This window comes from Hippocampus zosterae, chromosome 4, assembly GCF_025434085.1.
Source record: "Hippocampus zosterae strain Florida chromosome 4, ASM2543408v3, whole genome shotgun sequence".
Taxonomy (NCBI): Eukaryota; Metazoa; Chordata; class Actinopteri; order Syngnathiformes; family Syngnathidae; genus Hippocampus; species Hippocampus zosterae.
The window spans coordinates 2,251,159-2,263,542 of NC_067454.1; the positions used below are offsets into that span (position 1 = coordinate 2,251,159).

A 12,384-nucleotide genomic window follows, 5' to 3' on the forward strand; every position below is an offset into this window, starting at 1 on the left:
GATTGAACACTCTAAAAATTGTCCCTAGTGTGTGAGTGTGAGCGTGGATGGTTGTTCGTCTAAGTGTGCCCTGCAATTGGCTGGCAACCGATTCAGGGTGTCCCCCGCCTACTGCCCGAAGACGGCTGGGATAGGCTCCAGCACCCCCGCGACCCTAGTGAGGATCAAGCAGTACAGAAGATGAATGAATGAATGAATTCTACCCGTTTGGTGTCTGGTTTTATTTTTCTGTTGCGTGCTTACAATGACATGACGGACCGACCGACTGTCCATTAGTTTTGGATCAGCTTGAATGCCAGACCGCCGGGGTGACCCGGGGGGGGCCGCTGACGAATGTCGAAGCGGCGCAGTTTTGCTCTGCTTCTTTCTTTGAGTTTGGCAAACCATTTTGGTGCTGGAAAAAAAATATATATATACTGTATATATTTTGCACTTGGGCAGCCGTCATTCCTCATAGGACTCCGTCCCGCCGGCCATGAGGTTTATCTACGGGCCTAACAAAGTAGAACAACACATATTGTGAAGCAGATTGCAATTTGGGTCTCTTTGATGGGAGATTGAAGTCTCAAAGGTCTCTGAGGAGTTCTACAGAAGTTGGGCGACCCCAAAGCTGATCCGATTGTCACTATTCCCCCCCACCCCCCCCCCCCCTTGAGTCAAAGAGCGACCGTGGAGCTATATTTATAATCGCGCTCGGCACAGTGAGCTGTGCAATTTTACGGCACTCTTTATTTTTCAAATGTTCCAATCCTCTGGGCGGAATCATTTGTCATCTGCCGTCGATGGTGTCACTTACATTGTAGAGGAGACGAAAAGCCCGAAAGAGGAAGCCATTCATTGTTTTGTCCTTCACAGCGCGTTTGTTACACTAATGCTTCGGCTTGCCCAAAACAATTTTGTGGCTTACTGCCGGCCGGATGCTTCTTTAGTTGTTTGTCTCCTGGAAGAATGTAATTCCTATTCCGGGTCCAAACAAACCCAGAGGCCATCGCCAAATGTCGGTCCACTGGCGGGGGGGCGCTTGGCCTTGTCAAGAAGTCAAACGCAAGTGGTGGATTTGGACTCTGAAGACTGACTCTGGTCTGAGAACAAAAGTTCTCTTGAAACTTAGATCTTACCGCTCACTTTGTAAGCTCCCCTGGCCCTCAATTCTGGCTTTTCACTGCTAATACGCCGATTTACTCCGTGTTTTCTGAATATTTCAAATCACGTACGGGATGCCAGCTCCCTCACGGGGTGAAGGAGGTGGGGGTGTGGGGGGGGGGGGGCATCTGCTGTTAAAAAATAAGCAGCAAAGGCAGCAAACATTGCTGGCAAATCGATTGGAGTGGAGCTCATTTGATAATTGAGCGCTCAAGCAAAATATGCTTTGTGACACATTGCTTGGTAGTCTTATCTGAAATGAGTTAAGACTCTTTCCCCACAAGGGCTCCTGACATTTACCATTAAGATTAAGATATCCTTTATTTGTGGGGAAATTAAAATCAGAATTCGGAAAGGAAAAACGCTGGGTAGGGAGAGGGCGGAAAAAAAACCGGGGTAACCGCGACGCGGCCGAAAAATGACCAGCTGCACGGTCCCCGTTGCGCTCCGCATTATCGAACCACGTCATGGTGGGGAAAAGGAATCGGAGCATGCACACCACTTGTTCATTCTTTCACCACTGACTCATTCATTGACGTGGGGCTCAGAGTCCAGCCGCTTCTGCTCCACGTCAAGTAGGAGTCAGATGAGGCGGCTCGGGCATTAGGATGGCTGGTGAGGTGTTCCGGGCAGGAGGCTACAGGGACGACCCAGGACATTCTGGAGAGAGACAAAGTCACCCCGCTGGCCTGGAACGCCTCGGGATTTTCCGGGAGGAACTGGAAGAAGTGGCCGGGGAAGGGAAGTCTGGGCTGCCCCGCCAAAGCTGCTGCCCCCGTGACCTGACCCCGGATACGCGGCAAGGAATGGATTGGTTTCAACAAGCGCAGGTCTGAACAGTGAGGCTTCTTCCTTTATTTTATTTTTTTTTCCATTTCATGTGCAAGTATTTTTTGAAGGAGAGCATTTATTTCTGCCCCCCCCCGCCCCCTCCCCCTTTCAAATTACACTCTCGTATAGCTCTAAGCCATGCCGGCAAGCTGTCCTACGCTGAAGGGTTCACGGCCGCGTGGCATCATAGGAGACAAGCAATCACTTCAACGATGCCACGTTTGCCGTCCTGGACCGCAATTATTTCCATTCATCTTTGCTTGACTTTGTCATTCTGCTGGCGGTTGTCATGTCATTGCCAGGCGGAAAGTCATCCCGAGGACTTTGGCCTTTGGCCTTTGGTCGCCGCACGGTCTCATTTCGAGTCCCGCTGCGGACAAAATAAACAATTGCAACTGCTGAATTTGCGGACTCCGCTACGGAGTATAAGTCGCACCAGCCCACTGACGTATAAGTCGCATTTTTTTGCGCATCATTTGAATTTCAGGTAAAAAAAAACACATGTGGTCCTCACACCGCCAACTTGGTAAAAGAAGCGAAATGGAATCCCCCCCACCCCCCCACCCCCCCACCCGCCTGCATGGCTGTCGTCAGACTCTGACTCCGTTCCAGTTCCAATGACTCCATCCTTTCTGAATCCAGTCAGGATGGTCTTGCTTGTCGCGGAAGCCCGCGCTTTGTGCATCCATCCGATAGCTTGCAGAAAAAGTCGCAGGACGAGCCAACCTATGGGGGGTCGGTGGGGGGGCTATTTCCTTTTGACTCTCCCCAACATCAATGTTGAAAAAAGAAAACCACCTGGGTGTCTTCCATTCAACGATTGTCTTTGTGCGAGCAGGCGACAACAGCGGCGTCTTTGTTGCATATGAAAGCCCATCTAATTATTTTTGATTCTTAACATCAGATGCGGCGAGCGCATCCGGAACAGACGACAACAAGACATTTATTCGCGCGCCCAGCCGAGACTCTCCCGACGGCGTCTCGGCGTTTACGCCTCTGAAAAGAAGAATTGTTGTAATTGCTCCGTGCGTCAATGCCAGAATCCGCTGCTCTTCTCAAAACTTTTCGCTCCCGACATCTAAGAAATTGGACTTCTGAGAGACTGAGCTGTGTCTTTTTATTTTGTGTGTGTGTGTGTGTGAGGGGGGGGGGGGTTCTTCTTATTTCTACTACCAAAGCGTTTAATTTTAATTTTTTATTTTCCCCCCTTCCGAGCTATAAGCTGCAACAAAGAGTCCGACTGGTGCCAGAATCCCACTGATCCGGCAGCACCGAAGCAGGGGGGGGGGGGGGGGGGGGGGGCTCCTCGACATGCCGCTCAGATCCACAAGGCGACTGTCGGTAAACGAATCATGTCACGGGGACCAGACGACCGCCATCTGTTGCGGCAGGTGCGTTTGTGTGTCTTGTTCGTCTTTGATCACCGTCGTGTGACGCCAGCGGAAATGTTTGGCCTCCTTCGTGTGTTTCTTTGTTTGTTCTGCACCCCCCCCACCCCCCCCCCCCCCCCGCTGTGATGTTTTGCGGATGTTTTCTTGTTGCCGGCGTCAATCGGCAAAACAATGAGTCGCGTTTCAAGAAATGGAAAAGGAGAATCCCTCCCTCGCCGCCGCGCTCAAAAAGAAACATCGCGTTTGGTCATCGCAACAGGTTTTGAAGAAGACCTCCTGCGGGCTGAACCGCAATCCTTTGATGGCGGCAACACAATGAGATCGGAATGCTCAAAAAGGCCGTATTCCGCCATTTGTGCAGTCTTAAAAAAAAAATTTTATGTGCCTCATTTGTGCACAACGTGTTTGGGGGGGGGGGATATGCGGCTGTGACGAAAAAGTTTCTCGGTTCACAATCGACTCCATTCAAAAGTCACTGTTGTGCCCTTTATCCGCACATCTACATTGCAAAAAGCGATCTATCTATCTATCTAACTAACTAACTAACTAACTAACTAACTAACTAACTATCACTCGACGCCCCGATGCCAACTTGTCCTCGTCATTGAAAAAAAAAAAAACAAGGACTCATCCATCCATCATCTACCGCTTATCCGGGGCCGGGTCGCGGGGGGCAACAGCTTATAGCAGGGAAGCCCAGACTTCCCTCTCCCTAGCCACTTCTTCCAGTTCTCCCCGGGGGATTCCGAGTCGTTCCCAGGCCAGCTGGGTGACATAGTCTCTCCAGCGTGTCCTGGGTCTTCCTCGGGGTCTCCTCCCGGTGGGACATGCCCGGAACACCTCACCGGGTGAGGGCGTTCAGGAGGCATCCGAATCAGATGCCCAAGCCACCTCATCTGGCTCCTCTCGATGTGGAGGAGAAGCGGCTCGACACTGAGTCCCTCCCGGATGACCGAGCTTCTCACCTTATCTCTAAGGGAGAGCCCGGACACCCTGCGGAGAAAACTCATTTCGGCCGCTTGTATCCGGGATCTCGTTCTTTCGGTCACGACCCATAGCTCGTGACCATAGGTGAGGTTTGGGGACGTAGATCGACCGGGTAAATTGAGAGCTTCGCCCTTTGGCTCAGCTCCTTCTTCACCACGACAGACCGATACAACGTCCGCAAACAAGGACTCATCTGGTCAAAACGAGCCGGACATTTTCATTGGTTGCTGGGATTGGTCAAAACAGAAGTTACCGGATCACCCAATCAGCGTATTGTAATCAGGTATTGTCGTGATTGTCCCGCCTTTGCGAAGCAGGGATGATTGAAGCAATTGAATGAGCGGAGTGTTTTTTTTCTGTTGGGGGGGGGGGGGGGTGTTGTGAAAAAAATATGCACAAAATGAATTCTTGCACTTGATGTTGGTTTCTGTTCAGCAATTTTGTGCCACCCTTGAATGGTGATTTTAATGGAGATAATAACAAATGTCTTTTTTTGGGGCGGGGGGGGGGGGGATAGGCCTACCATACTACTGTATGTGGTGCACGGATAGCCATGTTATTTTTAACTCGCACTTGGTCTATAATAATTTGAGAGCCACTGACTTTAGATGATTAGAAGGTCGGCGTTTGTTTTTTTCCTACGGCGCGTGCGGGCGCTGGCGTCAGTCAGCCGAGGAAGCAAAGCCTTGCTGTTGGCTTTTCCAAAGCTTGTCATAAGCAATTAGGAATGACTTCTGGGCGGAACGACTGAGAAACCATCAAATCTCCTCGCTTGCCCTTCCTGATATGACATTGACGTCAGCCTTCAATACGGAGAATGTGACAAACGATACCGATTGAACTTCCTGCGTTTCCAGGATTGGTCACTTTGAATCTTGATACCTTTCAATGAGGCGTCAAGGCAATTTATCTTGAAGCGGGAAGACATTTCCGGTGCTCCCAAGCCGCCCATTCATTCATTCATTCATTCATTCATCTTCCGTACCGCTTGATCCTCACTAGGGTCGCGGGGGGTGCTGGAGCCTATCCCAGCTGTCTTTGGGCAGTAGGCGGGGGACACCCTGAATCGGTTGCCAGCCAATCGCAGGGCACACAGAGACGAACAACCATCCACCGCTCACACTCACACAGCTCGGGACGATTTAGAGTGTTCAATCAGCCTGCCATGCATATTTTTGGAATGTGGGAGGAAACCGGAGCACCCGGAGAAAACCCACGCAGGCCCGGGGAGAACATGCAAACTCCACACAGGGAGGCCGGAGCTGGAATCGAACCCGGTACCTCTGCACTGTGAAGCCCACGTGCTAACCACTGGACTACCGTACCGTCAAGCCGCCCACGACCGTGCAAATTCCTCTTCCAACACATACAAGAAGCGAGGGGCCACTTGTGGAAAGCGCATTCATTTGTCTCGTTCCGAAAGCCGAGACGATTTTGAGCGTTGGGGACGTGCCAATCTGCTGGAAGTAATCAATCTGAAATTGGTACGCCGTGATCATCGAGGAAAGAAGAAAGCCTCGAGCGCCTGGCGTGGGGACTGTGGACTGTCTGGGTTGTTCGTTTCTGTGTGCCCTGCGATTGCTGGCAACCGGTTCAGGGTGTCCTCCGCCTAGTGCCCGAAGACAACCGGAACAGGCTCCGGCACGACCCTCCTGAGGATAAAGCGGTTCCAGAAAATGGATGGATGCATGAAATACAACTGGAAGCTTTGGTTACAAAACAAAATAGTTGTCGAGCCTCTCGGAGGTTATTTGGAGAGCGACGGCGGCACAGCGACAAGACTTTCAAACAATCGGCCACAAAATTGTAGCCCAGGAAAGCCAGCGACGGCAAACCTCCCGGTTGGCCGAGGCCACTCAGTCCCTTAATTATAAGTTGTACGTTTCTAAGGACCGCAGCAATGCTCCATGCGTGTCGACCTCCCGGGGGTCGGACACCCTGCGGCGACTCCCTGCCAGCCCCGATGCGAGTAAACAGCCACCACTTGTGCCCCAGCTTTTGGAAAAGGCGAAATCGCCCGCTTGGCTTCCCTCATCCTCCACCGGCAGGCTCTCGAATTAAAAAAAGACAGGCGAATATCTTCCAATTAGGACTGCCGCCATGACCTTTTGCGCTTACTGGTGCACCTGCTGAGAGATTGGGGGGGGGGGGGGGGGGGTCTCAATTAAAGAGGAACAATAGGGTACGATTGCTGCTCATTAGCTCCAATGGGCAAATGTATTCAGACCCCCGCCCCTTTTAAGGGGAACTTAACCTAACATTGACAAACTGCATCGTCACTTTTAGGACATGGATGTTAGCGGTCTAAATGTCATCGCGCACACGTCGTTTGTTGACGTACAAACGTTTTCACTTTTTGCTACAATTCCACCAATGGCGGCTGCAGCGGTTTCCGTAGCCGACACCGAATCGAATGATGACAGCCATCGGTCTCAACATACAAATCGACAGCGGCGGGGGGGAAGCTGCGACGTCGCTTTCATTCAGCAGCTGCCGATGATTTTTTGTCAACAGTTTTTGTCGTTTTTTGTTTTTGTTTTTTTTAATTTATTTTGTGGTTGTGAATGTGGAGATGGGCGGCCCGGTAGTCCAGTGGTTAGCACGTTGGCTTCACAGTGCAGAGGTACCGGGTTCGATTCAGCTCCGGCCTCCCTGTGTGGAGTTTGCATGTTCTCCCCGGGCCTGCGTGGGTTTTTTCCGGGTGCTCCGGTTTCCTCCCACATTCCAAAAACATGGCAGGCTGATTAAACACTCTAAATTGTCCCTAGGTGTGAGTGTGAGTGCGAATGGTTGTTCGTTTCTGTGTGCCCTGCGATTGGCTGGCAACCGATTCAGGGTGTCCCCCGCCTACTGCCCGGAGACGGCTGGGATGGGCTCCAGCACCCCCCGCGACCCTAGTGAGGATCAAGCGGTACGGAAGATGAATGAATGAATGAATGAATGAATGAATGTGGAGATGAAATCCGCCTGCTTTTCAGTGCAGTGCCGGATCTATTCCGTGAGAGAGAGGGCTGCTGGCCACCCCAAAAATTTGCAAAACGTTTGCCTGAAAACCTTGAACAGAAAGTCGATGAAATCAACGAAACATACAAACTATCAAATTGCTTTCTTGACCGACTTTGACGTGTTTCAAAAAGATGTCGGATCTGAAAGTGGCCCTTTTTTCTGCATGCACCCTCAAACGGAAAAGTTTGGACACCCCTGTGTGAACCCACCAGCGATCGCCAAACCTTTTGTGTCTCCTCGGGGTGCTTGTATTTGGTTCTCTGTTTTTGTTTTGTTTTTTCCACTCTTTTGTTGGCTCGTTGTTGCTGCGGCGTCGTTTTGTTTCTTCTCGTAGGGATGTGTTTTTGGATTTCCTGGTGTTTTGTTGTTACTTTGAGTTTTGGTCTTTTCAGGAATTGATTCGCAGTTTTCGATTTCGTTTTTTTTTTTTCCAGAGCACATTTGGAAGTGTTTTATTTGCCTTCTCTTTCCTCTCAGCTTTTGGGTCCTCGAGCACTCATAAACATTCATTCATTCATCTTCCGTACCGCTTGATCCTCACTAGGGTCGTGGGGGGGTGCTGGAGCCTATCCCAGCCGTCTCCGGGCAGTAGGCGGGGGACACCCTGAATCGGTTGCCAGCCAATCGCAGGGCACACAGAGACGAACCAACCATTCACACTCACATTCACACCTAGGGACAAATTTAGAGCGTCCAATCAGCCTACCATGCATATTTTTGGAATGTGGGAGGAAACCGGAGCACCCGGAGAAACCCACGCAGGCCCGGGGAGAACATGCAAACTCCACACAGGGAGGCCGGAGCTGGAATCGAACCCGGTTACCTCTGCACTGTGAAGCCGACGTGCTAACCACTGGACTACCGGGCCGCCCCTGAGAACTGTACAGCTGAATGGAATTTAGGACTGCAGAGCCTACTCAGGAGAGTTCCACTGAGGACAACCTTCTGTTCATACCCACATACACACAATTCACGAGGTTTGCAGCATGCCGGTCAAATTTAATCCACACACAGCGACTGGATGTGGTCATGAATTGAACATGCTCTTGGCCCTCAAACAATCTATGAAAGCATCATTATTTTGGCACCATTTGGGAAACGGAGCCGCTGTTTTTTTTTTTTTTTAATGTTTGTTGTTTTTTTTTTTTTTAATAGTGTGCTTTTCAGTTTCAGTTGATACTTGTTGTGGAGAGTTGGTTCAATTGGCAGCTGCATCCCAGTTGGAGAGGAACAGACCGTGGCATCCCAACAAAGTGTCTCTGCATGTGTGTGTGTGCGTGTTTGTGCATCGTGCACACACATTCCCCCCCCCCGAGAGCAGGTAAGCACTTTTCATCAAAGCTTTCCAGACAAAGGAACACAAAAAAAGCTATGAAAAGAAGACCACCTAATTTTAATATACGGTTGCAGGAATAAGTATGTGACCCTGGATTTTTTTTTTTTTTTTGCGGTGCTGGGCGCATAAATCGGTCCTCAAATGTCCAAAGCGCGGCATTCGGTGAAATCAAAGGATCAAGGACAACTCTGAAATTCTTCAACTTGTATTCATGAAATATCCGAAAATCAAGTCATCCTTGAATTTTATACGTTTGAAAAGATCAAGATGGCGCCGTGGTTGGCAGTCGTGTGCGAGAGCTCGGCTGTTTTGTTGTTTGCCTTTTGCCATTTGGCCGTTCGATGTCCTTCGGGTGGGATCCGTGTGGACGGGAGGTGCCCCCCCCCCAATTTGTACTTCAGTAAACTGTTGGGTTTATTTGTCATCCTCCACGTTCACATCATTTCCGACAGACAATGTGACATCCAAGAACAAGATTTATATGACGGAAAGTTATATGATATGCAAGTCCTTCCTCTCATGATTATGTATGATTGTTGCCTTTCAGGCAATATTGCGCGCACACACACACACACACACATGATGCATTTTTAATGCGCGCGTTCAGCAAATTGCTTTCGTGTTGAAGACGACCCCTGACATCTTTGCCTAATGGATGAATTGAGATTAAAACAAAGTTGAGGGCCAAAAATGCTACAAATGCCGATAGCGAGCAAATAAATAGCTTGTCTCATCTAATTTGCAGATCATGTAAAGCATGGGGGGGGGGGGGGGCGGGTAGATCCAGTGGTTAGCACGTCGGCTTCACAGTGCAGAGGTAACGGGTTCGATTCCAGCTCCGGCCTCCCTGTGTGGAGTTTGCATGTTCTCCCCGGGCCTGCGTGGGTTTTCTCCGGGTGTCTCCGGTTTCCTCCCGCATTCCAAAAAATATGCGTGGCAGGCTGATTGGATGCTCTAAATTGTCCCTAGGTGTGAGTGTGAGTGCGGATGGTTTGTTCGTTTCTGTGTGCCCTGCGATTGGCTGGCAACCGATTCAGGGTGTCCCCCGCCTACTGCCCGAAGACGGCTGGGATAGGCTCTAGCACCCCCCGCGACCCTAGTGAGGATCAAGCGGCTCGGAAGATGTAAAGCAGGGGTGCCCCAAACTTTGGATCAAAAAGCCTCTTTAAAATGTGTCCGTTTTTGTTTTTGTTTTTTAAACACGCCATAGTCAGTCAAGAAAGCAGTTGTATATTGTTTGTATTGTTCGTCAGCTTTCTGTTAAAGGTATAAAGGCAAATAGTCGAGGAGTTTTTGGGGTGGCCAGCAGCCGACTATCTCACAGAACAGATCCAGCTCTGCACTGAACAGCGGCCGAATCCCATCTCCACTTTCAGAACCCCCCCCCCAAAAAAGAACAAATTGTAGCAAGGCGACCATTTTCCAGTGACTTGAGGATCATGAATGTGATGGCTTCCTAAATTGGCCATGCAGCACAAAGTGGAAGAAACAATTTTTGCCTGGAAAATGGAATTCTATTTCTTCCCACTCTGCCCACCTTCAACTTGCCCACCTTGCGGCCCATGTCAAATGCCATTTTTAATGCTTTCTTTTCTTGATTTATTTTTTTTATTTTTTGGTCTTGTCGCGGGCCGCTGAAAAATATGGATGGCCCCGCTCCCATACTTTGGACACCCATTGACGTAACGTGTTTTGGAAAATCCTTTTGATTCGCGACTCAGGATCAGCAGGTGAATAAATGACGTGTGTGACTTATTTACATCCGTATAATTACCTTACTGAGCAGATGATGAAGCACCTGCAGCCAATCGTCGCCGCGGCTCCCTCGTTTCTTTTCATTTCGGCCATTTCCCGCCAGCGCGAGCGGACGCCGTATGGAGTGAAATGCACTCGTTTGTTGCTGCAGACTCTGAGGCCGCGCCGTAAATGAGACGCTGGCATTCAAGAACCGATCCCATCTAATTCTCCCTCGGGTGTAAACGCTCAGGTCAGATCAAGCAACACGTGGCCACCGCGCGGGGATGTGCTCAAAAGCCTCCGGGCATGTGTTGGAGTCAAAGTTCCACTTGGAACGTTTCCAGCGATGGCGAGGACTAATCATCTTTCATTATGGGTCATGTTATGGTGTTTTCTTCAGCAATCAGCGATTCTATGGATGTGTTTGGGTCCATATAGATGGAGTCATAATCTAGGCAGCATGTAGGAAAAAAAATGCTCCAGAGACTCAACTTTGATGTGTTTCCTAGATTTTATTTTTTTTTTTACTCCCCCTTCTGGCAGATAGCGTTGCCGTTTGATTTGGGGCCGAGGGCTTGGAGTGTCTGAGTCAGCTGTAGTTTTGCTCTGGGAACAGTCTGTCTTTCACAACATTTGAAGACGCACTAATATTCCATCTATTTTGAAAACTAAACTACCACGGGCAGAAAAGAGGGATTCTCGTGACCTGATTGGTGAGCGAAAAGATTTCGTGTGCATCTAAGTACATTCCGAACCACTGTAGTGTTAGAGGGCGGCCCGGTAGTCCAGTGGTTAGCACGTGGGCTTCACAGTGCAGAGGTACCGGGTTCGATTCCAGCTCCGGCCTCCCTGTGTGGAGTTTGCATGTTCTCCCCGGGCCTGCGTGGGTTTTCTCCGGGTGCTCCGGTTTCCTCCCACATTCCAAAAACATGCGTGGCAGGCTGATTGGACACTCTAAATTGTCCCTAGGTGTGAGTGCGAATGGTTGTTCGTTTCTGTGTGCCCTGCGATTGGCTGGCAACCGATTCAGGGTGTCCCCCGCCTACTGCCCGGAGACAGCTGGGATAGGCTCCAGCACCCCCCGCGACCCTAGTGAGGATCAAGCGGTTAGGAAGATGACTGTAGTGTTAGATTCCCACTTTGTTGTGGACGATATATGCAGATGCGGACGCACGGGGCTGAATGTGAAAGTTGGGGTTCAAGAATATTAAGGACGCCTGGCCCGCATTTTGATGCCATTAAGTGAAAAAAAAAACAGCCGGGTTGCCTTTTTCATGAAAATATCTTAAACCTTTTTTTTTTTTTAATCCGAGTAGCAAGTTATTGCTACTCGGCTAGCAATTTATTGCTACTCGGCTGATGAATAAAAAAATAATAATAATAATAATTAAATTATGTGAAGGAAAATTGTAAATAGTACTGTGATTTATCCATTGTGTTCATATTGTATTTAAATGAAAGATGTTTGTTGTTGTTTTTTTTTTTTTTCTTTCTTCTTTCTACATACATTCTTGCTGCTGGAGGCTGTAAATTTCCCCAGTGTGGGACGAATAAAGGATATCTTATCTTAAAGTCGAGGGCCGCTTAAAAATGGCGGGCCACAAATGGACCACGGGCCATATTTTGGACACCTCTGCTTTAAATCCTTTTTTTCCAGAGGTTATTTTGACAACTTTAGGCACCCTTATCTTATCTTAATTTATAATGTTCCATTCACCTGCCATGCATGTTTTGGGGATGTGGGAGGAAACCGGAGTACCCGGAGAAAACCCACCCGGAATTGAGTGTCAACTTACATGATCCTTACTAAAGTCTCGACCAAAATGTGAAATTGTCATGTGTCATAAATAACGTTGAACTTTTGCACTACATTCGCTGCCCTGTCATACACTCACTTGTACAATAATTGAACAAACTACTATACTCGACTCGGCTGATTTCAAAACGAGTCAT

At 49.3% G+C, this 12,384-nt stretch overlaps 1 long non-coding RNA gene across 1 annotated transcript in view; it reads left to right on the forward strand.

Annotated features, from left to right (window-relative positions):
- The window catches only part of LOC127599127 (uncharacterized), a 9,799-nt gene extending 2,497 nt beyond the window's left edge, over nt 1–7,302 (forward strand). The window contains exon 2 of the long non-coding RNA XR_007962008.1: nt 7,121–7,302. This is a non-coding gene — a long non-coding RNA (uncharacterized LOC127599127). The remainder of the gene's footprint in view (nt 1–7,120) is intronic.
- The last annotated feature ends 5,082 nt before the right edge of the window (nt 7,303–12,384 follow it).